The following is an 18551-nucleotide window of genomic DNA, read 5'->3' on the forward strand; positions in this document are numbered from 1 at the left end:
CGAGAATAAAAGGCTCCAGAGGGATTCGGACCCTCGACCTCCAGTTTACAAGACTGGCGCTCTAACCAACTGAGCTATGGAGCCGATATATTAAGGAAACAATAAATATGATTATGTATCATTAATAATAAAACGAGTGTTAAACGAGAATAAAAGGCTCCAGAGGGATTCGGACCCTCGACCTCCAGTTTACAAGACTGGCGCTCTAACCAACTGAGCTATGGAGCCGATATATTAAGGAAACAATAAATATGATTATGTATCATTAATAATAAAACGAGTGTTTAACGAGAATAAAAGGCTCCAGAGGGATTCGGACCCTCGACCTCCAGTTTACAAGACGGGCGCTCTAACCAACTGAGCTATGGAGCCGATATATGAAGGAAACAATAAATATGATTATGTATCATTAATAATAAAACGAGTGTTAAACGAAAATAAAAGGCTCCAGAGGGATTCGGACCCTCGACTTCCAGTTTACAAGACTGGCGCTCTAACCAACTGAGCAATGGAGCCGATATATTAAGGAAACAATAAATATGATTATGTATCATTAATGATAAAACGAGTGTTAAACGCGAATAAAAGGCTCCAGAGGGATTCGGACCCTCGACCTCCAGTTTACAAGACTGGCGCTCTAACCAACTGAGCTATGGAGCCGATATATATAGGAAACAATAAATATGATTATGTATCATTAATAATAAAACGAGTGTTAAACGAGAATAAAAGGCTCCAGAGGGATTCGGACCCTCGACCTCCAGTTTACAAGACTGGCGCTCTAACCAACTGAGCTATGGAGCCGATATATTAAGGAAACAATAAATATGATTATGTATCATTAATGATGACACAAGTTTTAAACAAGAATACAAGGCTCCAGAGGGATTCGGACCCTCGACCTCCAGTTTACAAGACTGGCGCTCTAACCAACTGAGCTATGGAGCCGATATATATAGGAAACAATAAATATGATTATGTATCATTAATAATAAAACGAGTGTTAAACAAGAATAAAAGGCTCCAGAGGGATTCGGACCCTCGACCTCCATAATACAAGACTGGCGCTCTAACCAACTGAGCTATGGAGCCGATATATTAAGGAAACAATAAATATGATTATGTATCATTAATAATAAAACGAGTGTTAAACAAGAATAAAAGGCTCCAGAGGGATTCGGACCCTCGACCTCCAGTTTACAAGACTGGCGCTCTAACCAACTGAGCTATGGAGCCGATATATTAAGGAAATAATAAACATGATTATGTATCATTAACAATAAAACGAGTGTTAAACGAGAATAAAAGGCTCCAGAGGGATTCGGACCCTCGACCTCCAGTTTACAAGACTGGCGCTCTAACCAACTGAGCTATGGAGCCGATATATTAAGGAAACAATAAATATGATTATATATCATTAAGGATGACACACGTGTTAAACAAGAATACAAGGCTCCAGAGGGATTCGGACCCTCGACTTCCAGTTTACAAGACTGGTGCTCTAACCAACTGAGCTATGGAGCCGATATATTAAGGAAACAATAAATATGATTATATATCATTAATGATGACACACGTGTTAAACAAAAATACAAGGCTCCAGAGGGATTCGGACCCTCGACCTCCAGTTTACAAGACTGGTGCTCTAACCAACTGAGCTATGGAGCCGATATATGAAGGAAACAATAAATATGATTATATATCATTTAGGATGACACACCCACGTGTTAAACAAGAATACAAGGCTCCAGAGGGATTCGGACCCTCGACCTCCAGTTTACAAGACTGGCGCTCTAACCAACTGAGCTATGGAGTCGATATATTAAGGAAACAATAAATATGATTATATATCATTAAGGATGACACACGTGTTAAACAAGAATACAAGGCTCCAGAGGGATTCGGACCCTCGACCTCCAGTTTACAAGACTGGTGCTCTAACCAACTGAGCTATGGAGCCGATATATTAAGGAAACAATAAATATGAATATATATCATTAATGATTACACAAGTGTTAAACAAGAATACCAGCCTCCAGAGGGATTCGGACCCTCGACCTCCAGTTTACAAGACTGGCGCTCTAACCAACTGAGCTATGGAGCCGATATATTCAGGAAACAACAAATATGATTATATATCATTAATGATGACACAAGTGTTAAACAAGAATACAAGGCTCCAGAGGGAGTCGGACCCTCGACCTCCAGTTTACAAGACTGGCGCTCTAACCAACTGAGCTATGGAGCCGATATATTAAGGAAACAATAAATATGATTATGTATCATTAATAATAAAACGAGTGTTAAACGAGAATAAAAGGCTCCAGAGGGATTCGGACCCTCGACCTCCAGTTTACAAGACTGGCGCTCTAACCAACTGAGCTATGGAGCCGATATATTAAGGAAACAATAAATATGATTATGTATCATTAATAATAAAACGAGTGTTAAACGAGAATAAAAGGCTCCGGAGGGATTCGGACCCTCGACCTCCAGTTTACAAGACTGGCGCTCTAACCAACTGAGCTATGGAGCCGATATATTAAGGAAACAATAAATATGATTATGTATCATTAATAATAAAACGAGTGTTTAACGAGAATAAAAGGCTCCAGAGGGATTCGGACCCTCGACCTCCAGTTTACAAGACGGGCGCTCTAACCAACTGAGCTATGGAGCCGATATATTAAGGAAACAATAAATATGATTATGTATCATTAATAATAAAACGAGTGTTAAACGAGAATAAAAGGCTCCAGAGGGATTCGGACACTCGACTTCCAGTTTACAAGACTGGCGCTCTAACCAACTGAGCTATGGAGCCGATATATTAAGGAAACAATAAATATGATTATGTATCATAAATGATAAAACGAGTGTTAAACGCGAATAAAAGGCTCCAGAGGGATTCGGACCCTCGACCTCCAGTTTACAAGACTGGCGCTCTAACCAACTGAGCTATGGAGCCGATATATATAGGAAACAATAAATATGATTATGTATCATTAATAATAAAACGAGTGTTAAACGAGAATAAAAGGCTCCAGAGGGATTCGGACCCTCGACCTCCAGTTTACAAGACTGGCGCTCTAACCAACTGAGCTATGGAGCCGATATATTAAGGAAACAATAAATATGATTATGTATCATTAATGATGACACAAGTTTTAAACAAGAATACAAGGCTCCAGAGGGATTCGGACCCTCGACCTCCAGTTTACAAGACTGGCGCTCTAACCAACTGAGCTATGGAGCCGATATATATAGGAAACAATAAATATGATTATGTATCATTAATAATAAAACGAGTGTTAAACAAGAATAAAAGGCTCCAGAGGGATTCGGACCCTCGACCTCCATAATACAAGACTGGCGCTCTAACCAACTGAGCTATGGAGCCGATATATTAAGGAAACAATAAATATGATTATGTATCATTAATAATAAAACGAGTGTTAAACAAGAATAAAAGGCTCCAGAGGGATTCGGACCCTCGACCTCCAGTTTACAAGACTGGCGCTCTAACCAACTGAGCTATGGAGCCGATATATTAAGGAAATAATAAACATGATTATGTATCATTAACAATAAAACGAGTGTTAAACGAGAATAAAAGGCTCCAGAGGGATTCGGACCCTCGACCTCCAGTTTACAAGACTGGCGCTCTAACCAACTGAGCTATGGAGCCGATATATTAAGGAAACAATAAATATGATTATATATCATTAAGGATGACACACGTGTTAAACAAGAATACAAGGCTCCAGAGGGATTCGGACCCTCGACTTCCAGTTTACAAGACTGGTGCTCTAACCAACTGAGCTATGGAGCCGATATATTAAGGAAACAATAAATATGATTATATATCATTAATGATGACACACGTGTTAAACAAAAATACAAGGCTCCAGAGGGATTCGGACCCTCGACCTCCAGTTTACAAGACTGGTGCTCTAACCAACTGAGCTATGGAGCCGATATATGAAGGAAACAATAAATATGATTATATATCATTTAGGATGACACACCCACGTGTTAAACAAGAATACAAGGCTCCAGAGGGATTCGGACCCTCGACCTCCAGTTTACAAGACTGGCGCTCTAACCAACTGAGCTATGGAGTCGATATATTAAGGAAACAATAAATATGATTATATATCATTAAGGATGACACACGTGTTAAACAAGAATACAAGGCTCCAGAGGGATTCGGACCCTCGACCTCCAGTTTACAAGACTGGTGCTCTAACCAACTGAGCTATGGAGCAGATTTATTAAGGAAACAATAAATATGAATATATATCATTAATGATTACACAAGTGTTAAACAAGAATACCAGCCTCCAGAGGGATTCGGACCCTCGACCTCCAGTTTACAAGACTGGCGCTCTAACCAACTGAGCTATGGAGCCGATATATTAAGGAAACAATAAATATGATTATATATCATTAAGGATGACACACGTGTTAAACAAGAATACAAGGCTCCAGAGGGATTCGGACCCTCGACCTCCAGTTTACAAGACTGGCGCTCTAACCAACTGAGCTATGGAGCCGATATATTAAGGAAACAATAAATATTATTATGTTTCATTAATGATGACACAAGTGTTAAACAAGAATACAAGGCTCCAGAGGGATTCGGACCCTCGACCTCCAGTTTACTAGACTGGAGCTCTAACCAACTGAGCTATGGAGCCGATATATTAAGGAAACAATAAATATGATTATGTATCATTAATGATGACACAAGTATTAAACAAGAATACAAGGCTCCAGAGGGATTCGGACCCTCGACCTCCAGTTTACTAGACTGGCGCTCTAACCAACTGAGCTATGGAGCCGATATATTAATGAAACAATAAATATGATTGTATATCATTAACGATTAAACAAGTATTAAACAAGAATACAAGGCTCCAGAGGGATTCGGACCCTCGACCTCCAGTTTACTAGACTGGCGCTCTAACCAACTGAGCTATGGAGCCGATATATTAAGGAAACAATAAATATGATTATGTATCATTAATAATAAAAGGAGTGTTAAACAAGATACAAGGCTCCAGAGGGATTCGGACCCTCGAGCTCCAGTTTACAAGACCGGCGCTCTAACCAACTGAGCTATGGAACCGATATATTAATGAATCATTAAATATGATTATATATCATTAATGATGACACAAGTGTTAAACAAGAATACAAGGCTCCAGAGGGATTCGGACCCTCGACCTCCAGTTTACAAGACTGGCGCTCTAACCAACTGAGCTATGGAGCCGATATATTAAGGAAACAATAAATATGATTATATATCATTAATGATGACACAAGTATTAAACAAGATTACAAGGCTCCAGAGGGATTCGGACCCTCGACCTCCAGTTTACTAGACTGGCGCTCTAACCAACTGAGCTATGGAGCCGATATATTAATGAAACAATAAATATGATTGTATATCATTAACGATAAAACAAGTATTAAACAAGAATACAAGGCTCCAGAGGGATTCGGACCCTCGACCTCCAGTTTACTAGACTGGCGCTCTAACCAACTGAGCTATGGAGCCGATATATTAAGGAAAGAATAAATATGATTATGTATCATTAATAATAAAAGGAGTGTTAAACAAGATACAAGGCTCCAGAGGGATTCGGACCCTCGACCTCCAGTTTACAAGACTGGCCCTCTAACCAACTGAGCTATGGAGCCGATATATTAAGGAAACAATAAATATGATTATATATCATTAAGGATGACACACGTGTTAAACAAGAATACAAGGCTCCAGAGGGATTCGGACCCTCGACCTCCAGTTTACAAGACTGGTGCTCTATCCAACTGAGCTATGGAGCCGATATATTAAGGAAACAATAAATATGATTATATATCATTAATGATGACACACGTGTTAAACAAAAATACAAGGCTCCAGAGGGATTCGGACCCTCGACCTCCAGTTTACAAGACTGGTGCTCTAACCAACTGAGCTATGGAGCCGATATATGAAGGAAACAATAAATATGATTATATATCATTTAGGATGACACACGTGTTAAACAAGAATACAAGGCTCCAGAGGGATTCGGACCCTCGACCTCCAGTTTACAAGACTGGCGCTCTAACCAACTGAGCTATGGAGCCGATATATTAAGGAAACAATAAATATCATTATATATCATTAAGGATGACACACGTGTTAAACAAGAATACAAGGCTCCAGAGGGATTCGGACCCTCGACCTCCAGTTTACAAGACTGGTGCTCTAACCAACTGAGCTATGGAGCCGATATATTAAGGAAACAATAAATATGAATATATATCATTAATGATTACACAAGTGTTAAACAAGAATACCAGCCTCCAGAGGGATTCGGACCCTCGACCTCCAGTTTACAAGACTGGCGCTCTAACCAACTGAGCTATGGAGCCGATATATTAAGGAAACAATAAATATGATTATATATCATTAAGGATGACACACGTGTTAAACAAGAATACAAGGCTCCAGAGGGATTCGGACCCTCGACCTCCAGTTTACAAGACTGGCGCTCTAACCAACTCAGCTATGGAGCCGATATATTAATGAAACAATAAATATGATTATATATCATTAATGATGACACAAGTGTTAAACAAGAATACAAGGCTCCAGAGGGATTCGGACCCTCGACCTCCAGTTTACTAGACTGGCGCTCTAACCAACTGAGCTATGGAGCCGATATATTAAGGAAACAATAAATATGATTATGTATCATTAATAATAAAACGAGTGTTAACCAAGAATAAAAGGCTCCAGAGGGATTCGGACCCTCGACCTCCAGTTTACAAGACTGGCGCTCTAACCAACTGAGCTATGGAGCCGATATATTAAGAAAACAATAAATATGATTATATATCATTAATGATGACACAAGTATTAAACAAGATTACAAGGCTCCAGAGGGATTCGGACCCTCGACCTCCAGTTTACTAGACTGGCGCTCTAACCAACTGAGCTATGGAGCCGATATATTAATGAAACAATAAATATGATTGTATATCATTAACGATAAAACAAGTATTAAACAAGAATACAAGGCTCCAGAGGGATTCGGACCCTCGACCTCCAGTTTACTAGACTGGCGCTCTAACCAACTGAGCTATGGAGCCGATATATTAAGGAAACAATAAATATGATTATGTATCATTAATAATAAAACGAGTGTTAAACAAGATACAAGACTCCAGAGGGATTCGGACCCTCGAGCTCCAGTTTACAAGACCGGCGCTCTAACCAACTGAGCTATGGAACCGATATATTAATGAATCAATAAATATGATTATATATCATTAATGATGACACAAGTGTTAAACAAGAATACAAGGCTCCAGAGGGATTCGGACCCTCGACCTCCAGTTTACAAGACTGGCGCTCTAACCAACTGAGCTATGGAGCCGATATATTAAGGAAACAATAAATATGATTATATATCATTAATGATGACACAAGTATTAAACAAGATTACAAGGCTCCAGAGGGATTCGGACCCTCGACCTCCAGTTTACTAGACTGGCGCTCTAACCAACTGAGCTATGGAGCCGATATATTAATGAAACAATAAATATGATTGTATATCATTAACGATAAAACAAGTATTAAACAAGAATACAAGGCTCCAGAGGGATTCGGACCCTCGACCTCCAGTTTACTAGACTGGCGCTCTAACCAACTGAGCTATGGAGCCGATATATTAAGGAAAGAATAAATATGATTATGTATCATTAATAATAAAAGGATAGTTAAACAAGATACAAGGCTCCAGAGGGATTCGGACCCTCGACCTCCAGTTTACAAGACTGGCCCTCTAACCAACTGAGCTATGGAGCCGATATATTAATGAATCAATAAATATGATTATATATCATTAATGATGACACAAGTGTTAAACAAGAATACAAGGCTCCAGAGGGATTCGGACCCTCGACCTCCAGTTTACAAGACTGGCGCTCTTACCAACTCAACTATGGAGCCGATATATTAATGAAACAATAAATATGATTATATATCATTAATGATGACACAAGTGTTAAACAAGAATACAAGGCTCCAGAGGGATTCGGACCCTCGACCTCCAGTTTACTAGACTGGCGCTCTAACCAACTGAGCTATGGAGCCGATATATTAATGAAACAATAAATATGATTATGTATCATGAATAATAAAAGGAGTGTTAAACAAGATACAAGGCTCCAGAGGGATTCGGACCCTCGACCTCCAGTTTACAAGACTGGCGCTCTAACCAACTGAGCTATGGAGCCGATATATTAATGAATCAATAAATATGATTATATATCATTAATGATGACACAAGTGTTCCACAAGAATACAAGGCTCCAGAGGGATTCGGACCCTCGACCTCCAGTTTACTAGACTGGCGCTCTAACCAACTGAGCTATGGAGCCGATATATTAATGAAACAATAAATATGATTATATATCATTTATGATGACACAAGTGTTAAACAAGAATACAAGGCTCCAGAGGGATTCGGACCCTCGACCTCCAGTTTACAAGACTGGCGCTCTAACCAACTGAGCTATAAAGCCGATATATTAATGAAACAATTAATATGATTATATATCATTAATGATGACACAAGTGTTAAACAAGAATACAAGGCTCCAGAGGGATTCGGACCCTCGACCTCCAGTTTACAAGACTGGCGCTCTAACCAACTGAGCTATGGAGCCGATATATTAATGAAACAATAAATATGATTATATATCATTAATGATGACACAAGTGTTCCACAAGAATACAAGGCTCCAGAGGGATTCGGACCCTCGACCTCCAGTTTACAAGACTGGCGCTCTAACCAACTGAGCTATGGAGCCGATATATTAATGAAACAATAAATATGATTATATATCATTAATGATGACACAAGTGTTCCACAAGAATACAAGGCTCCAGAGGGATTCGGACCCTCGACCTCCAGTTTACAAGACTGGCCCTCTAACCAACTGAGCTATGGAGCCGATATATTAATGAATCAATAAATATGATTATATATCATTAATGATGACACAAGTGTTAAACAAGAATACAAGGCTCCAGAGGGATTCGGACCCTCGACCTCCAGTTTACTAGACTGGCGCTCTAACCAACTGAGCTATGGAGCCGATATATTAATGAAACAATAAATATGATTATGTATCATTAATAATAAAAGGAGTGTTAAACAAGATACAAGGCTCCAGAGGGATTCGGACCCTCGACCTCCAGTTTACAAGACTGGCGCTCTAACCAACTGAGCTATGGAGCCGATATATTAATGAATCAATAAATATGATTATATATCATTAATGATGACACAAGTGTTAAACAAGACTACAAGGCTCCAGAGGGATTCGGACCCTCGACCTCCAGTTTACAAGACTGGCGCTCTAACCAACTGAGCTATGGAGCCGATATATTAATGAAACAATAAATATGATTATATATCATTAATGATGACACAAGTGTTCCACAAGAATACAAGGCTCCAGAGGGATTCGGACCCTCGACCTCCAGTTTACTATACTGGCGCTCTAACCAACTGAGCTATGGAGCCGATATATTAATGAAACAATAAATATGATTATATATCATTAATGATATAACAAGTGTTAAACAAGAATACAAAGCTCCAGAGGGATTCGGACCCTCGACCTCCAGTTTACAAGACTGGCGCTCTAACCAACTGAGCTATAAAGCCGATATATTAATGAAACAATTAATATGATTATATATCATTAATGATGACACAAGTGTTAAACAAGAATACAAGGCTCCAGAGGGATTCGGACCCTCGACCTCCAGTTTACAAGACTGGCGCTCTAACCAACTGAGCTATGGAGCCGATATATTAATGAAACAATAAATATGATTATATATCATTAATGATGACACAAGTGTTCCACAAGAATACAAGGCTCCAGAGGGATTCGGACCCTCGACCTCCAGTTTACAAGACTAGCGCTCTAACCAACTGAGCTATTGAGCCGATATATTAATGAAACAATAAATATGATTATATATCATTAATGATGACACAAGTGTTCCACAAGAATACAAGGCTCCAGAGGGATTCGGACCCTCGACCTCCAGTTTACTAGACTGGCGCTCTAACCAACTGAGCTATGGAGCCGATATATTAAGGAAACAATAAATATGATTATATATCATTAATGATGACACAAGTGTTAAACAAGAATACAAGGCTCCAGAGAGATTCGGACCCTCGCCCTCCAGTTTACAAGACTGGCGCTCTAACCAACTGAGCTATGGAGCCGATATATTAATGAAACAATAAATATGATTATATATCATTAATGATGACACAAGTGTTAAACAAGAATACAAGGCTCCAGAGGGATTCGGACCCTCGACCTCCAGTTTACTAGACTGGCGCTCTAACCAACTGAGCTATGGAGCCGATATATTAATGAAACAATAAATATGATTATGTATCATTAATGATAAAACGAGTGTTAAACAAGAATACAAGGCTCCAGAGGGATTCGGACCCTCGACCTCCAGTTTACTAGACTGGCGGTCTAACCAACTGAGCTATGGAGCCGATATATTAAGGAAACAATAAATAGAATTATGTATCATTAATAATAAAAAAAGTGTTAAACGAGAATAAAAGGCTCCAGAGGGATTCGGACCCTCGACCTCCAGTTTACTAGAATGGCGCTCTAACCAACTGAGCTATGGAGCCGATATATTAAGGAAACAATAAATATGATTGTATATCATTAACGAAAAAACAAGTATTAAACAAGAATACAAGGCTCCAGAGGGATTCGGACCCTCGACCTCCAGTTTACTAGACTGGCGCTCTAACCAACTGAGATATGGAGCCGATATATTAAGGAAACAATAAATATGATTATGTATCATTAATAATAAAAGGAGTGTTAAACAAGATACAAGGCTCCAGAGGGATTCGGACCCTCGACCTCCAGTTTACTAGACTGGCGCTCTAACCAACAGAGCTATGGAGCCGCTATATTAATGAAACAATAACTATGATTATATATCATTAATGATGACACAAGTGTTAAACAAGAATACAAGGCTCCAGAGGGATTCGGACCCTCGACCTCCAGTTTACTAGACTGGCGCTCTAACCAACTGAGCAATGGAGCCGATATATTAATGAAACAATAACTATGATTATATATCATTAATGAGGACACAAGTGTTAAACAAGAATACAAGGCTCCAGAGGGATTCGGACCCTCGACCTCCAGTTTACTAGACTGGCGCTCTAACCAACTGAGCTATGGAGCCGATATATTAAGGAAACAATAAATATGATTATGTATCATTAATAATAAAACGAGTGTTAAACAAGAATAAAAGCCTCTATAGGGATTCGGACCCTCGACCTCCAGTTTACTAGACTGGCGCTCTAACACACTGAGCTATAGAGCCGATATATTAAGGAAACAAAAAATATGATTATGTATCATTAATAATAAAACGAGTGTTAAACAAGAATACAAGGCTCCAGAGGGATTCGGACCCTCGACCTCCAGTTTACTAGACTGGCGCTCTAACCAACTGAGCTATGGAGCCAATATATTAAGGAAACAATAAATATGATTATGTATCATTAATAATAAAACGAGTGTTAAACAAGAATACAAGGCTCCAGAGGGATTCGGACCCTCGACCTCCAGTTTACTAGACTGGCGCTCTAACCAACTGAGCTATGGAGCCGATATATTAAGGAAACAATAAATATGATTATGTATCATTAATAATAAAACGAGTGTTAAACAAGAATACAAGGTCCAGAGGGATTCGGACCCTCGACCTCCAGTTTACTAGTCTGGCGCTCTAACCAACTGAGCTATGGAGCCAATATATTAAGGAAACAATAAATATGATTATGTATCATTAATAATAAAACGAGTGTTAAACAAGAATACAAGGCTCCAGAGGGATTCGGACCCTCGACCTCCAGTTTACTAGACTGGCGCTCTAACCAACTGAGCTATGGAGCCGATATATTAAGGAAACAATAAATATGATTATGTATCATTAATAATAAAACGAGTGTTAAACAAGAATACAAGGCTCCAGAGGGATTCGGACCCTCGACCTCCAGTTTACTAGTCTGGCGCTCTAACCAACTGAGCTATGGAGCCAATATATTAAGGAAACAATAAATATGATTATGTATCATTAATAATAAAACGAGTGTTAAACAAGAATACAAGGCTCCAGAGGGGTTCGGACCCTCGACCTCCAGTTTACTAGACTGGCGCTCTAACCAACTGAGCTATGGAGCCGATATATTAAGGAAACAATAAATATGATTATGTATCATTAATAATAAAACGAGTGTTAAACAAGAATACAAGGCTCCAGAGGGATTCGGACCCTCGACCTCCAGTTTACTAGACTGGCGCTCTAACCAACTGAGCTATGGAGCCGATATATTAAGGAAACAATAAATATGATTATGTATCATTAATAATAAAACGAGTGTTAAACAAGAATACAAGGCTCCAGAGGGATTCGGACCCTCGACCTCCAGTTTACTAGTCTGGCGCTCTAACCAACTGAGCTATGGAGCCGATATATTAAGGAAACAATAAATATGATTATGTATCATTAATAATAAAACGAGTGTTAAACAAGAATACAAGGCTCCAGAGGGATTCGGACCCTCGACCTCCAGTTTACTAGACTGGCGCTCTAACCAACTGAGCTATGGAGCCGATATATTAAGGAAACAATAAATATGATTATGTATCATTAATAATAAAACGAGTGTTAAACAAGAATAAAAGCCTCTATAGGGATTCGGACCCTCGACCTCCAGTTTACTAGACTGGCGCTCTAACACACTGAGCTATAGAGCCGATATATTAAGGAAACAAAAAATATGATTATGTATCATTAATAATAAAACGAGTGTTAAACAAGAATACAAGGCTCCAGAGGGATTCGGACCCTCGACCTCAAGTTTACTAGACTGGCGCTCTAACCAACTGAGCTATGGAGCCAATATATTAAGGAAACAATAAATATGATTATGTATCATTAATAATAAAACGAGTGTTAAACAAGAATACAAGGCTCCAGAGGGATTCGGACCCTCGACCTCCAGTTTACTAGACTGGCGCTCTAACCAACTGAGCTATGGAGCCGATATATTAAGGAAACAATAAATATGATTATGTATCATTAATAATAAAACGAGTGTTAAACAAGAATACAAGGCTCCAGAGGGATTCGGACCCTCGACCTCCAGTTTACTAGTCTGGCGCTCTAACCAACTGAGCTATGGAGCCAATATATTAAGGAAACAATAAATATGATTATGTATCATTAATAATAAAACGAGTGTTAAACAAGAATACAAGGCTCCAGAGGGATTCGGACCCTCGACCTCCAGTTTACTAGACTGGCGCTCTAACCAACTGAGCTATGGAGCCGATATATTAAGGAAACAATAAATATGATTATGTATCATTAATAATAAAACGAGTGTTAAACAAGAATACAAGGCTCCAGAGGGATTCGGACCCTCGACCTCCAGTTTACTAGTCTGGCGCTCTAACCAACTGAGCTATGGAGCCAATATATTAAGGAAACAATAAATATGATTATGTATCATTAATAATAAAACGAGTGTTAAACAAGAATACAAGGCTCCAGAGGGATTCGGACCCTCGACCTCCAGTTTACTAGACTGGCGCTCTAACCAACTGAGCTATGGAGCCGATATATTAAGGAAACAATAAATATGATTATGTATCATTAATAATAAAACGAGTGTTAAACAAGAATACAAGGCTCCAGAGGGATTCGGACCCTCGACCTCCAGTTTACTAGACTGGCGCTCTAACCAACTGAGCTATGGAGCCGATATATTAAGGAAACAATAAATATGATTATGTATCATTAATAATAAAACGAGTGTTAAACAAGAATACAAGGCTCCAGAGGGATTCGGACCCTCGACCTCCAGTTTACTAGTCTGGCGCTCTAACCAACTGAGCTATGGAGCCGATATATTAAGGAAACAATAAATATGATTATGTATCATTAATAATAAAACGAGTGTTAAACAAGAATACAAGGCTCCAGAGGGATTCGGACCCTCGACCTCCAGTTTACTAGACTGGCGCTCTAACCAACTGAGCTATGGAGCCGATATATTAAGGAAACAATAAATATGATTATGTATCATTAATAATAAAACGAGTGTTAAACAAGAATACAAGGCTCCAGAGGGATTCGGACCCTCGACCTCCAGTTTACTAGTCTGGCGCTCTAACCAACTGAGCTATGGAGCCAATATATTAAGGAAACAATAAATATGATTATGTATCATTAATAATAAAACGAGTGTTAAACAAGAATACAAGGCTCCAGAGGGATTCGGACCCTCGACCTCCAGTTTACTAGACTGGCGCTCTAACCAACTGAGCTATGGAGCCGATATATTAAGGAAACAATAAATATGATTATGTATCATTAATAATAAAACGAGTGTTAAACAAGAATACAAGGCTCCAGAGGGATTCGGACCCTCGACCTCCAGTTTACTAGTCTGGCGCTCTAACCAACTGAGCTATGGAGCCGATATATTAAGGAAACAATAAATATGATTATGTATCATTAATAATAAAACGAGTGTTAAACAAGAATACAAGGCTCCAGAGGGATTCGGACCCTCGACCTCCAGTTTACTAGACTGGCGCTCTAACCAACTGAGCTATGGAGCCGATATATTAAGGAAACAATAAATATGATTATGTATCATTAATAATAAAACGAGTGTTAAACAAGAATACAAGGCTCCAGAGGGATTCGGACCCTCGAGCTCCAGTTTACTAGACTGGCGCTCTAACCAACTGAGCTATGGAGCCAATATATTAAGGAAACAATAAATATGATTATGTATCATTAATAATAAAACGAGTGTTAAACAAGAATACAAGGCTCCAGAGGGATTCGGACCCTCGACCTCCAGTTTACTAGACTGGCGCTCTAACCAACTGAGCTATGGAGCCGATATATTAAGGAAACAATAAATATGATTATGTATCATTAATAATAAAACGAGTGTTAAACAAGAATACAAGGCTCCAGAGGGATTCGGACCCTCGACCTCCAGTTTACTAGTCTGGCGCTCTAACCAACTGAGCTATGGAGCCGATATATTAAGGAAACAATAAATATGATTATGTATCATTAATAATAAAACGAGTGTTAAACTAGAATACAAGGCTCCAGAGGGATTCGGACCCTCGACCTCCAGTTTACTAGACTGGCGCTCTAACCAACTGAGCTATGGAGCCGATATATTAAGGAAACAATAAATATGATTATGTATCATTAATAATAAAAGGAGTGTTAAACAAGATACAAGGCTCCAGAGGGATTCGGACCCTCGACCTCCAGTTTACAAGACTGGCCCTCGAACCAACTGAGCTATGGAGCCGATATATTTATGAATCAATAAATATGATTATATATCATTAATGATGACACAAGTGTTAAACAAGAATACAAGGCTCCAGAGGGATTCGGACCCTCGACCTCCAGTTTACAAGACTGGCGCTCTTACCAACTCAGCTATGGAGCCGATATATTAATGAAACAATAAATATGATTATATATCATTAATGATGACACAAGTGTTAAACAAGAATACAAGGCTCCAGAGGGATTCGGACCCTCGACCTCCAGTTTACTAGACTGGCGCTCTAACCAACTGAGCTATGGAGCCGATATATTAATGAAACAATAAATATGATTATGTATCATGAATAATAAAAGGAGTGTTAAACAAGATACAAGGCTCCAGAGGGATTCGGACCCTCGACCTCCAGTTTACAAGACTGGCGCTCTAACCAACTGAGCTATGGAGCCGATATATTAATGAATCAATAAATATGATTATATATCATTAATGATGACACAAGTGTTAAACAAGAATACAAGGCTCCAGAGGGATTCGGACCCTCGACCTCCAGTTTACAAGACTGGCGCTCTTACCAACTCAGCTATGGAGCCGATATATTAATGAAACAATAAATATGATTATATATCATTAATGATGACACAAGTGTTAAACAAGAATACAAGGCTCCAGAGGGATTCGGACCCTCGACCTCCAGTTTACTAGACTGGCGCTCTAACCAACTGAGCTATGGAGCCGATATATTAATGAAACAATAAATATGATTATGTATCATGAATAATAAAACGAGTGTTAAACAAGATACAAGGCTCCAGAGGGATTCGGACCCTCGACCTCCAGTTTACAAGACTGGCGCTCTAACCAACTGAGCTATGGAGCCGATATATTAATGAATCAATAAATATGATTATATATCATTAATGATGACACAAGTGTTCCACAAGAATACAAGGCTCCAGAGGGATTCGGACCCTCGACCTCCAGTTTACAAGACTGGCGCTCTAACCAACTGAGCTATAAAGCCGATATATTAATGAAACAATTAATAAGATTATATATCATTAATGATGACACAAGTGTTAAACAAGAATACAAGGCTCCAGAGGGATTCGGACCCTCGACCTCCAGTTTACAAGACTGGCGCTCTAACCAACTGAGCTATGGAGCCGATATATTAATGAAACAATAAATATGATTATGTATCATTAATAATAAAAGGAGTGTTAAACAAGATACAAGGCTCCAGAGGGATTCGGACCCTCGACCTCCAGTTTACTAGACTGGCGCTCTAACCAACTGAGCTATGGAGCCGATATATTAATGAAACAATAAATATGATTATATATCATTAATGATGACACAAGTGTTAAACAAGAATACAAGGCTCCAGAGGGATTCGGACCCTCGACCTCCAGTTTACAAGACTGGCGCTCTAACCAGCTGAGCTATGGAGCCGATATATTAATGAAACAATAAATATGATTATATATCATTAATGATGACACAAGTGTTAAACAAGAATACAAGGCTCCAGAGGGATTCGGACCCTCGACCTCCAGTTTACTAGACTGGCGCTCTAACCAACTGAGCTATGGAGCCGATATATTAATGAAACAATAAATATGATTATGTATCATTAATGATAAAACGAGTGTTAAACAAGAATACAAGGCTCCAGAGGGATTCGGACCCTCGACCTCCAGTTTACTAGACTGGCGCTCTAACCAACTGAGCTATGGAGCCGATATATTAAGGAAACAATAAATATGATTATGTATCATTAATATAAAAACGAGTGTTAAACAAGAATACAAGGCTCCAGAGGGATTCGGACCCTCGACCTCCAGTTTACTAGACTGGCGCTCTAACCAACTGAGCTATGGAGCCGATATATTAAGGAAACAATAAATATTATTATGTATCATTAATAATAAAATAAGTGTTAAACGAGAATAAAAGGCTCCAGAGGGATTCGGACCCTCGACCTCCAGTTTACTAGAATGGCGCTCTAACCAACTGAGCTATGGAGCCGATATATTAAGGAAACAATAAATATGATTTTATATCGTTAACGATAAAACAAGTATTAAACAAGAATACAAGGCTCCAGAGGGATTCGGACCCTCGACCTCCAGTTTACTAGACTGGCGCTCTAACCAACTGAGCTATGGAGCCGATATATTAAGGAAACAATAAATATGATTATGTATCATTAATAATAAAAGGAGTGTTAAACAAGATACAAGGCTCCAGAGGGATTCGGACCCTCGACCTCCAGTTTACTAGACTGGCGCTCTAACCAACTGAGCAATGGAGCCGATATATTAATGAAACAATAACTATGATTATATATCATTAATGAGGACACAAGTGTTAAACAAGAATACAAGGCTCCAGAGGGATTCGGACCCTCGACCTCCAGTTTACTAGACTTGCGCTCTAACCAACTGAGCTATGGAGCCGATATATTAAGGAAACAATAAATATGATTATGTATCATTAATAATAAAACGAGTGTTAAACAAGAATAAAAGCCTCTATAGGGATTCGGACCCTCGACCTCCAGTTTACAAGACTGGCGCTCTAACACATGTAGCTATGGAGCCGATATATTAAGAAAACAAAAAATATGATTATGTATCATTAATAATAAAACGAGTGTTAAACAAGAATACAAGGCTCCAGAGGGATTCGGACCCTCGACCTCCAGTTTACTAGACTGGCGCTCTAACCAACTGAGCTATGGAGCCGATATATTAAGGAAACAATAAATATGATTATGTATCATTAATAATAAAACGAGTGTTAAACAAGAATACAAGGCTCCAGAGGGATTCGGACCCTCGACCTCCAGTTTACTAGACTGGCGCTCTAACCAACTGAGCTATGGAGCCCATATATTAAGGAAACAATAAATATGATTATGTATCATTAATAATAAAACGAGTGTTAAACAAGAATACAAGGCTCCAGAGGGATTCGGACCCTCGACCTCCAGTTTACTAGACTGGCGCTCTAACCAACTGAGCTATGGAGCCGATATATTAAGGAAACAATAAATATGATTATGTATCATTA

At 39.0% G+C, this 18551-nt stretch overlaps 85 non-coding genes across 85 annotated transcripts; all 85 read right to left on the reverse strand.

Moving 5' to 3' along the window:
- Positions 1-10: 10 nt before the first annotated feature.
- On the reverse strand, positions 11-84 carry Trnat-ugu (transfer RNA threonine (anticodon UGU)). Its single transcript has one exon. It is a non-coding gene; the product is annotated as a tRNA-Thr (tRNA).
- A 70-nt stretch (positions 85-154) lies between these two features.
- Positions 155-228, reverse strand: Trnat-ugu (transfer RNA threonine (anticodon UGU)). The gene has a single exon. It is a non-coding gene; the product is annotated as a tRNA-Thr (tRNA).
- Positions 229-586: 358 nt separating this feature from the next.
- On the reverse strand, positions 587-660 carry Trnat-ugu (transfer RNA threonine (anticodon UGU)). Its single transcript has one exon. It is a non-coding gene; the product is annotated as a tRNA-Thr (tRNA).
- A 70-nt stretch (positions 661-730) lies between these two features.
- On the reverse strand, positions 731-804 carry Trnat-ugu (transfer RNA threonine (anticodon UGU)). Its single transcript has one exon. It is a non-coding gene; the product is annotated as a tRNA-Thr (tRNA).
- A 70-nt stretch (positions 805-874) lies between these two features.
- On the reverse strand, positions 875-948 carry Trnat-ugu (transfer RNA threonine (anticodon UGU)). The gene has a single exon. It is a non-coding gene; the product is annotated as a tRNA-Thr (tRNA).
- Positions 949-1162: 214 nt separating this feature from the next.
- On the reverse strand, positions 1163-1236 carry Trnat-ugu (transfer RNA threonine (anticodon UGU)). The gene has a single exon. It is a non-coding gene; the product is annotated as a tRNA-Thr (tRNA).
- Positions 1237-1306: 70 nt separating this feature from the next.
- On the reverse strand, positions 1307-1380 carry Trnat-ugu (transfer RNA threonine (anticodon UGU)). The gene has a single exon. It is a non-coding gene; the product is annotated as a tRNA-Thr (tRNA).
- Positions 1381-1450: 70 nt separating this feature from the next.
- On the reverse strand, positions 1451-1524 carry Trnat-ugu (transfer RNA threonine (anticodon UGU)). Its single transcript has one exon. It is a non-coding gene; the product is annotated as a tRNA-Thr (tRNA).
- Positions 1525-1594: 70 nt separating this feature from the next.
- Positions 1595-1668, reverse strand: Trnat-ugu (transfer RNA threonine (anticodon UGU)). Its single transcript has one exon. It is a non-coding gene; the product is annotated as a tRNA-Thr (tRNA).
- Positions 1669-1886: 218 nt separating this feature from the next.
- Positions 1887-1960, reverse strand: Trnat-ugu (transfer RNA threonine (anticodon UGU)). The gene has a single exon. It is a non-coding gene; the product is annotated as a tRNA-Thr (tRNA).
- Positions 1961-2030: 70 nt separating this feature from the next.
- Positions 2031-2104, reverse strand: Trnat-ugu (transfer RNA threonine (anticodon UGU)). Its single transcript has one exon. It is a non-coding gene; the product is annotated as a tRNA-Thr (tRNA).
- A 70-nt stretch (positions 2105-2174) lies between these two features.
- Positions 2175-2248, reverse strand: Trnat-ugu (transfer RNA threonine (anticodon UGU)). The gene has a single exon. It is a non-coding gene; the product is annotated as a tRNA-Thr (tRNA).
- A 70-nt stretch (positions 2249-2318) lies between these two features.
- Trnat-ugu (transfer RNA threonine (anticodon UGU)) lies at positions 2319-2392 on the reverse strand. The gene has a single exon. It is a non-coding gene; the product is annotated as a tRNA-Thr (tRNA).
- A 70-nt stretch (positions 2393-2462) lies between these two features.
- Positions 2463-2536, reverse strand: Trnat-ugu (transfer RNA threonine (anticodon UGU)). The gene has a single exon. It is a non-coding gene; the product is annotated as a tRNA-Thr (tRNA).
- A 358-nt stretch (positions 2537-2894) lies between these two features.
- Positions 2895-2968, reverse strand: Trnat-ugu (transfer RNA threonine (anticodon UGU)). Its single transcript has one exon. It is a non-coding gene; the product is annotated as a tRNA-Thr (tRNA).
- Positions 2969-3038: 70 nt separating this feature from the next.
- Positions 3039-3112, reverse strand: Trnat-ugu (transfer RNA threonine (anticodon UGU)). The gene has a single exon. It is a non-coding gene; the product is annotated as a tRNA-Thr (tRNA).
- A 70-nt stretch (positions 3113-3182) lies between these two features.
- On the reverse strand, positions 3183-3256 carry Trnat-ugu (transfer RNA threonine (anticodon UGU)). Its single transcript has one exon. It is a non-coding gene; the product is annotated as a tRNA-Thr (tRNA).
- A 214-nt stretch (positions 3257-3470) lies between these two features.
- On the reverse strand, positions 3471-3544 carry Trnat-ugu (transfer RNA threonine (anticodon UGU)). The gene has a single exon. It is a non-coding gene; the product is annotated as a tRNA-Thr (tRNA).
- A 70-nt stretch (positions 3545-3614) lies between these two features.
- Trnat-ugu (transfer RNA threonine (anticodon UGU)) lies at positions 3615-3688 on the reverse strand. Its single transcript has one exon. It is a non-coding gene; the product is annotated as a tRNA-Thr (tRNA).
- A 70-nt stretch (positions 3689-3758) lies between these two features.
- On the reverse strand, positions 3759-3832 carry Trnat-ugu (transfer RNA threonine (anticodon UGU)). The gene has a single exon. It is a non-coding gene; the product is annotated as a tRNA-Thr (tRNA).
- Positions 3833-3902: 70 nt separating this feature from the next.
- On the reverse strand, positions 3903-3976 carry Trnat-ugu (transfer RNA threonine (anticodon UGU)). The gene has a single exon. It is a non-coding gene; the product is annotated as a tRNA-Thr (tRNA).
- A 362-nt stretch (positions 3977-4338) lies between these two features.
- Positions 4339-4412, reverse strand: Trnat-ugu (transfer RNA threonine (anticodon UGU)). Its single transcript has one exon. It is a non-coding gene; the product is annotated as a tRNA-Thr (tRNA).
- Positions 4413-4482: 70 nt separating this feature from the next.
- Positions 4483-4556, reverse strand: Trnat-ugu (transfer RNA threonine (anticodon UGU)). Its single transcript has one exon. It is a non-coding gene; the product is annotated as a tRNA-Thr (tRNA).
- Positions 4557-4626: 70 nt separating this feature from the next.
- Positions 4627-4700, reverse strand: Trnat-agu (transfer RNA threonine (anticodon AGU)). The gene has a single exon. It is a non-coding gene; the product is annotated as a tRNA-Thr (tRNA).
- Positions 4701-4770: 70 nt separating this feature from the next.
- On the reverse strand, positions 4771-4844 carry Trnat-agu (transfer RNA threonine (anticodon AGU)). The gene has a single exon. It is a non-coding gene; the product is annotated as a tRNA-Thr (tRNA).
- Positions 4845-4914: 70 nt separating this feature from the next.
- On the reverse strand, positions 4915-4988 carry Trnat-agu (transfer RNA threonine (anticodon AGU)). Its single transcript has one exon. It is a non-coding gene; the product is annotated as a tRNA-Thr (tRNA).
- Positions 4989-5201: 213 nt separating this feature from the next.
- On the reverse strand, positions 5202-5275 carry Trnat-ugu (transfer RNA threonine (anticodon UGU)). The gene has a single exon. It is a non-coding gene; the product is annotated as a tRNA-Thr (tRNA).
- A 70-nt stretch (positions 5276-5345) lies between these two features.
- Positions 5346-5419, reverse strand: Trnat-agu (transfer RNA threonine (anticodon AGU)). The gene has a single exon. It is a non-coding gene; the product is annotated as a tRNA-Thr (tRNA).
- Positions 5420-5489: 70 nt separating this feature from the next.
- Positions 5490-5563, reverse strand: Trnat-agu (transfer RNA threonine (anticodon AGU)). The gene has a single exon. It is a non-coding gene; the product is annotated as a tRNA-Thr (tRNA).
- Positions 5564-5776: 213 nt separating this feature from the next.
- Positions 5777-5850, reverse strand: Trnat-ugu (transfer RNA threonine (anticodon UGU)). Its single transcript has one exon. It is a non-coding gene; the product is annotated as a tRNA-Thr (tRNA).
- A 70-nt stretch (positions 5851-5920) lies between these two features.
- On the reverse strand, positions 5921-5994 carry Trnat-ugu (transfer RNA threonine (anticodon UGU)). Its single transcript has one exon. It is a non-coding gene; the product is annotated as a tRNA-Thr (tRNA).
- Positions 5995-6064: 70 nt separating this feature from the next.
- On the reverse strand, positions 6065-6138 carry Trnat-ugu (transfer RNA threonine (anticodon UGU)). Its single transcript has one exon. It is a non-coding gene; the product is annotated as a tRNA-Thr (tRNA).
- A 70-nt stretch (positions 6139-6208) lies between these two features.
- Trnat-ugu (transfer RNA threonine (anticodon UGU)) lies at positions 6209-6282 on the reverse strand. Its single transcript has one exon. It is a non-coding gene; the product is annotated as a tRNA-Thr (tRNA).
- Positions 6283-6352: 70 nt separating this feature from the next.
- On the reverse strand, positions 6353-6426 carry Trnat-ugu (transfer RNA threonine (anticodon UGU)). Its single transcript has one exon. It is a non-coding gene; the product is annotated as a tRNA-Thr (tRNA).
- Positions 6427-6640: 214 nt separating this feature from the next.
- On the reverse strand, positions 6641-6714 carry Trnat-agu (transfer RNA threonine (anticodon AGU)). The gene has a single exon. It is a non-coding gene; the product is annotated as a tRNA-Thr (tRNA).
- A 70-nt stretch (positions 6715-6784) lies between these two features.
- Positions 6785-6858, reverse strand: Trnat-ugu (transfer RNA threonine (anticodon UGU)). The gene has a single exon. It is a non-coding gene; the product is annotated as a tRNA-Thr (tRNA).
- Positions 6859-6928: 70 nt separating this feature from the next.
- On the reverse strand, positions 6929-7002 carry Trnat-agu (transfer RNA threonine (anticodon AGU)). The gene has a single exon. It is a non-coding gene; the product is annotated as a tRNA-Thr (tRNA).
- Positions 7003-7072: 70 nt separating this feature from the next.
- On the reverse strand, positions 7073-7146 carry Trnat-agu (transfer RNA threonine (anticodon AGU)). Its single transcript has one exon. It is a non-coding gene; the product is annotated as a tRNA-Thr (tRNA).
- A 213-nt stretch (positions 7147-7359) lies between these two features.
- Positions 7360-7433, reverse strand: Trnat-ugu (transfer RNA threonine (anticodon UGU)). Its single transcript has one exon. It is a non-coding gene; the product is annotated as a tRNA-Thr (tRNA).
- A 70-nt stretch (positions 7434-7503) lies between these two features.
- Positions 7504-7577, reverse strand: Trnat-agu (transfer RNA threonine (anticodon AGU)). Its single transcript has one exon. It is a non-coding gene; the product is annotated as a tRNA-Thr (tRNA).
- Positions 7578-7647: 70 nt separating this feature from the next.
- Positions 7648-7721, reverse strand: Trnat-agu (transfer RNA threonine (anticodon AGU)). The gene has a single exon. It is a non-coding gene; the product is annotated as a tRNA-Thr (tRNA).
- A 357-nt stretch (positions 7722-8078) lies between these two features.
- On the reverse strand, positions 8079-8152 carry Trnat-agu (transfer RNA threonine (anticodon AGU)). The gene has a single exon. It is a non-coding gene; the product is annotated as a tRNA-Thr (tRNA).
- Positions 8153-8221: 69 nt separating this feature from the next.
- On the reverse strand, positions 8222-8295 carry Trnat-ugu (transfer RNA threonine (anticodon UGU)). Its single transcript has one exon. It is a non-coding gene; the product is annotated as a tRNA-Thr (tRNA).
- Positions 8296-8365: 70 nt separating this feature from the next.
- Trnat-agu (transfer RNA threonine (anticodon AGU)) lies at positions 8366-8439 on the reverse strand. The gene has a single exon. It is a non-coding gene; the product is annotated as a tRNA-Thr (tRNA).
- Positions 8440-8509: 70 nt separating this feature from the next.
- Trnat-ugu (transfer RNA threonine (anticodon UGU)) lies at positions 8510-8583 on the reverse strand. The gene has a single exon. It is a non-coding gene; the product is annotated as a tRNA-Thr (tRNA).
- Positions 8584-8653: 70 nt separating this feature from the next.
- Positions 8654-8727, reverse strand: Trnat-ugu (transfer RNA threonine (anticodon UGU)). The gene has a single exon. It is a non-coding gene; the product is annotated as a tRNA-Thr (tRNA).
- A 70-nt stretch (positions 8728-8797) lies between these two features.
- Positions 8798-8871, reverse strand: Trnat-ugu (transfer RNA threonine (anticodon UGU)). The gene has a single exon. It is a non-coding gene; the product is annotated as a tRNA-Thr (tRNA).
- A 214-nt stretch (positions 8872-9085) lies between these two features.
- Positions 9086-9159, reverse strand: Trnat-agu (transfer RNA threonine (anticodon AGU)). Its single transcript has one exon. It is a non-coding gene; the product is annotated as a tRNA-Thr (tRNA).
- A 69-nt stretch (positions 9160-9228) lies between these two features.
- On the reverse strand, positions 9229-9302 carry Trnat-ugu (transfer RNA threonine (anticodon UGU)). Its single transcript has one exon. It is a non-coding gene; the product is annotated as a tRNA-Thr (tRNA).
- A 70-nt stretch (positions 9303-9372) lies between these two features.
- Trnat-ugu (transfer RNA threonine (anticodon UGU)) lies at positions 9373-9446 on the reverse strand. The gene has a single exon. It is a non-coding gene; the product is annotated as a tRNA-Thr (tRNA).
- A 358-nt stretch (positions 9447-9804) lies between these two features.
- On the reverse strand, positions 9805-9878 carry Trnat-ugu (transfer RNA threonine (anticodon UGU)). Its single transcript has one exon. It is a non-coding gene; the product is annotated as a tRNA-Thr (tRNA).
- Positions 9879-10092: 214 nt separating this feature from the next.
- Trnat-agu (transfer RNA threonine (anticodon AGU)) lies at positions 10093-10166 on the reverse strand. Its single transcript has one exon. It is a non-coding gene; the product is annotated as a tRNA-Thr (tRNA).
- A 70-nt stretch (positions 10167-10236) lies between these two features.
- Positions 10237-10310, reverse strand: Trnat-ugu (transfer RNA threonine (anticodon UGU)). The gene has a single exon. It is a non-coding gene; the product is annotated as a tRNA-Thr (tRNA).
- Positions 10311-10380: 70 nt separating this feature from the next.
- On the reverse strand, positions 10381-10454 carry Trnat-agu (transfer RNA threonine (anticodon AGU)). Its single transcript has one exon. It is a non-coding gene; the product is annotated as a tRNA-Thr (tRNA).
- Positions 10455-11243: 789 nt separating this feature from the next.
- Trnat-agu (transfer RNA threonine (anticodon AGU)) lies at positions 11244-11317 on the reverse strand. The gene has a single exon. It is a non-coding gene; the product is annotated as a tRNA-Thr (tRNA).
- A 214-nt stretch (positions 11318-11531) lies between these two features.
- On the reverse strand, positions 11532-11605 carry Trnat-agu (transfer RNA threonine (anticodon AGU)). Its single transcript has one exon. It is a non-coding gene; the product is annotated as a tRNA-Thr (tRNA).
- Positions 11606-11675: 70 nt separating this feature from the next.
- Trnat-agu (transfer RNA threonine (anticodon AGU)) lies at positions 11676-11749 on the reverse strand. Its single transcript has one exon. It is a non-coding gene; the product is annotated as a tRNA-Thr (tRNA).
- A 213-nt stretch (positions 11750-11962) lies between these two features.
- Trnat-agu (transfer RNA threonine (anticodon AGU)) lies at positions 11963-12036 on the reverse strand. Its single transcript has one exon. It is a non-coding gene; the product is annotated as a tRNA-Thr (tRNA).
- A 214-nt stretch (positions 12037-12250) lies between these two features.
- Positions 12251-12324, reverse strand: Trnat-agu (transfer RNA threonine (anticodon AGU)). Its single transcript has one exon. It is a non-coding gene; the product is annotated as a tRNA-Thr (tRNA).
- A 70-nt stretch (positions 12325-12394) lies between these two features.
- Positions 12395-12468, reverse strand: Trnat-agu (transfer RNA threonine (anticodon AGU)). Its single transcript has one exon. It is a non-coding gene; the product is annotated as a tRNA-Thr (tRNA).
- Positions 12469-12682: 214 nt separating this feature from the next.
- Positions 12683-12756, reverse strand: Trnat-agu (transfer RNA threonine (anticodon AGU)). Its single transcript has one exon. It is a non-coding gene; the product is annotated as a tRNA-Thr (tRNA).
- Positions 12757-13114: 358 nt separating this feature from the next.
- Positions 13115-13188, reverse strand: Trnat-agu (transfer RNA threonine (anticodon AGU)). Its single transcript has one exon. It is a non-coding gene; the product is annotated as a tRNA-Thr (tRNA).
- Positions 13189-13402: 214 nt separating this feature from the next.
- Trnat-agu (transfer RNA threonine (anticodon AGU)) lies at positions 13403-13476 on the reverse strand. The gene has a single exon. It is a non-coding gene; the product is annotated as a tRNA-Thr (tRNA).
- A 214-nt stretch (positions 13477-13690) lies between these two features.
- On the reverse strand, positions 13691-13764 carry Trnat-agu (transfer RNA threonine (anticodon AGU)). The gene has a single exon. It is a non-coding gene; the product is annotated as a tRNA-Thr (tRNA).
- A 70-nt stretch (positions 13765-13834) lies between these two features.
- Positions 13835-13908, reverse strand: Trnat-agu (transfer RNA threonine (anticodon AGU)). Its single transcript has one exon. It is a non-coding gene; the product is annotated as a tRNA-Thr (tRNA).
- A 214-nt stretch (positions 13909-14122) lies between these two features.
- Positions 14123-14196, reverse strand: Trnat-agu (transfer RNA threonine (anticodon AGU)). Its single transcript has one exon. It is a non-coding gene; the product is annotated as a tRNA-Thr (tRNA).
- Positions 14197-14410: 214 nt separating this feature from the next.
- On the reverse strand, positions 14411-14484 carry Trnat-agu (transfer RNA threonine (anticodon AGU)). Its single transcript has one exon. It is a non-coding gene; the product is annotated as a tRNA-Thr (tRNA).
- Positions 14485-14698: 214 nt separating this feature from the next.
- On the reverse strand, positions 14699-14772 carry Trnat-agu (transfer RNA threonine (anticodon AGU)). Its single transcript has one exon. It is a non-coding gene; the product is annotated as a tRNA-Thr (tRNA).
- A 214-nt stretch (positions 14773-14986) lies between these two features.
- Positions 14987-15060, reverse strand: Trnat-agu (transfer RNA threonine (anticodon AGU)). The gene has a single exon. It is a non-coding gene; the product is annotated as a tRNA-Thr (tRNA).
- Positions 15061-15274: 214 nt separating this feature from the next.
- On the reverse strand, positions 15275-15348 carry Trnat-agu (transfer RNA threonine (anticodon AGU)). The gene has a single exon. It is a non-coding gene; the product is annotated as a tRNA-Thr (tRNA).
- A 357-nt stretch (positions 15349-15705) lies between these two features.
- Trnat-agu (transfer RNA threonine (anticodon AGU)) lies at positions 15706-15779 on the reverse strand. Its single transcript has one exon. It is a non-coding gene; the product is annotated as a tRNA-Thr (tRNA).
- A 69-nt stretch (positions 15780-15848) lies between these two features.
- Trnat-ugu (transfer RNA threonine (anticodon UGU)) lies at positions 15849-15922 on the reverse strand. Its single transcript has one exon. It is a non-coding gene; the product is annotated as a tRNA-Thr (tRNA).
- Positions 15923-16136: 214 nt separating this feature from the next.
- Trnat-agu (transfer RNA threonine (anticodon AGU)) lies at positions 16137-16210 on the reverse strand. The gene has a single exon. It is a non-coding gene; the product is annotated as a tRNA-Thr (tRNA).
- Positions 16211-16279: 69 nt separating this feature from the next.
- Trnat-ugu (transfer RNA threonine (anticodon UGU)) lies at positions 16280-16353 on the reverse strand. The gene has a single exon. It is a non-coding gene; the product is annotated as a tRNA-Thr (tRNA).
- Positions 16354-16423: 70 nt separating this feature from the next.
- Trnat-ugu (transfer RNA threonine (anticodon UGU)) lies at positions 16424-16497 on the reverse strand. The gene has a single exon. It is a non-coding gene; the product is annotated as a tRNA-Thr (tRNA).
- Positions 16498-16567: 70 nt separating this feature from the next.
- Trnat-ugu (transfer RNA threonine (anticodon UGU)) lies at positions 16568-16641 on the reverse strand. The gene has a single exon. It is a non-coding gene; the product is annotated as a tRNA-Thr (tRNA).
- Positions 16642-16710: 69 nt separating this feature from the next.
- Trnat-agu (transfer RNA threonine (anticodon AGU)) lies at positions 16711-16784 on the reverse strand. Its single transcript has one exon. It is a non-coding gene; the product is annotated as a tRNA-Thr (tRNA).
- A 70-nt stretch (positions 16785-16854) lies between these two features.
- On the reverse strand, positions 16855-16928 carry Trnat-ugu (transfer RNA threonine (anticodon UGU)). Its single transcript has one exon. It is a non-coding gene; the product is annotated as a tRNA-Thr (tRNA).
- Positions 16929-16998: 70 nt separating this feature from the next.
- On the reverse strand, positions 16999-17072 carry Trnat-agu (transfer RNA threonine (anticodon AGU)). Its single transcript has one exon. It is a non-coding gene; the product is annotated as a tRNA-Thr (tRNA).
- Positions 17073-17142: 70 nt separating this feature from the next.
- Trnat-agu (transfer RNA threonine (anticodon AGU)) lies at positions 17143-17216 on the reverse strand. Its single transcript has one exon. It is a non-coding gene; the product is annotated as a tRNA-Thr (tRNA).
- Positions 17217-17286: 70 nt separating this feature from the next.
- On the reverse strand, positions 17287-17360 carry Trnat-agu (transfer RNA threonine (anticodon AGU)). The gene has a single exon. It is a non-coding gene; the product is annotated as a tRNA-Thr (tRNA).
- Positions 17361-17574: 214 nt separating this feature from the next.
- Positions 17575-17648, reverse strand: Trnat-agu (transfer RNA threonine (anticodon AGU)). Its single transcript has one exon. It is a non-coding gene; the product is annotated as a tRNA-Thr (tRNA).
- Positions 17649-18149: 501 nt separating this feature from the next.
- On the reverse strand, positions 18150-18223 carry Trnat-agu (transfer RNA threonine (anticodon AGU)). The gene has a single exon. It is a non-coding gene; the product is annotated as a tRNA-Thr (tRNA).
- Positions 18224-18293: 70 nt separating this feature from the next.
- Trnat-agu (transfer RNA threonine (anticodon AGU)) lies at positions 18294-18367 on the reverse strand. Its single transcript has one exon. It is a non-coding gene; the product is annotated as a tRNA-Thr (tRNA).
- Positions 18368-18437: 70 nt separating this feature from the next.
- Trnat-agu (transfer RNA threonine (anticodon AGU)) lies at positions 18438-18511 on the reverse strand. Its single transcript has one exon. It is a non-coding gene; the product is annotated as a tRNA-Thr (tRNA).
- Positions 18512-18551: the final 40 nt, after the last annotated feature.

The sequence above is a fragment of the Euprymna scolopes genome, chromosome 11 (assembly GCF_053919585.1).
Source record: "Euprymna scolopes isolate OS-2025 chromosome 11, ASM5391958v1, whole genome shotgun sequence".
NCBI classification, from domain to species: domain Eukaryota; kingdom Metazoa; phylum Mollusca; class Cephalopoda; order Sepiida; family Sepiolidae; genus Euprymna; species Euprymna scolopes.